This window comes from Camelina sativa, chromosome 7 (assembly GCF_000633955.1).
Source record: "Camelina sativa cultivar DH55 chromosome 7, Cs, whole genome shotgun sequence".
Classification (NCBI taxonomy): domain Eukaryota; kingdom Viridiplantae; phylum Streptophyta; class Magnoliopsida; order Brassicales; family Brassicaceae; genus Camelina; species Camelina sativa.
The window spans coordinates 30,057,796-30,058,418 of NC_025691.1; the positions used below are offsets into that span (position 1 = coordinate 30,057,796).

Here is a 623-nt window from a genome sequence, read left to right on the forward strand (position 1 = left end):
TTTTTTTTTTTTTTTTTTTTTCTTTCCAAAGAGAGAGTCCAAGAAAGAAACCAAATCCTCTTGTGGCCTCTTTACATTTTTTCAGGAGAGAGAAAACTCAAAGCAGCTCTCTCTGGCCTTTGTTTTCTGAAATCGATCTCTTCTTCTTCTTCTTCTTCATGGTAAGTAAGGTTTACCTCTGTTATCAATGGAATCTATCTCTTACAATTTTTTTTTTTGGGTTGCTTTTTGCTTTGTCCGCTTTTGATTTCATGTAATGAAAGAAAAAAAGATGGCCATTTATTTAATTAGATGGAGAACCCCATAATAATACTTTGGAAGGAAGACCTAATTTTTTTTTCCCCAATTTTGTAATTAAACCCGCCGGAAATAGTTTTAAAGATATAGTACTAGTTGATTAAGAGACTCTTTTGGATTTCTTAAGTAAAACTCCCAACATTTTTTTTTATTTTTTTTTAATTTTGAAACCCAGTTTTGTGTGTTTGAGAGATGATTATGATGTTCATTTAAGGGTTATCGTCGTCATTATTGTTGTTGTTTTTTTTATTGCAGATCTGGTTGGTTTTTGTGCATCTGAGTTTGTAAAAACTTCTTCTCTGGACTGAGTAAAAAAAAAAAAAAAA

The 623-nt window shown here is 30.7% G+C and overlaps 1 long non-coding RNA gene across 1 annotated transcript; it reads left to right on the plus strand.

Moving 5' to 3' along the window:
* LOC104703389 lies at positions 7–623 on the plus strand. Its single transcript, XR_754202.1, has 2 exons — positions 7–161; positions 553–623. It is a non-coding gene; the product is annotated as an uncharacterized LOC104703389 (long non-coding RNA).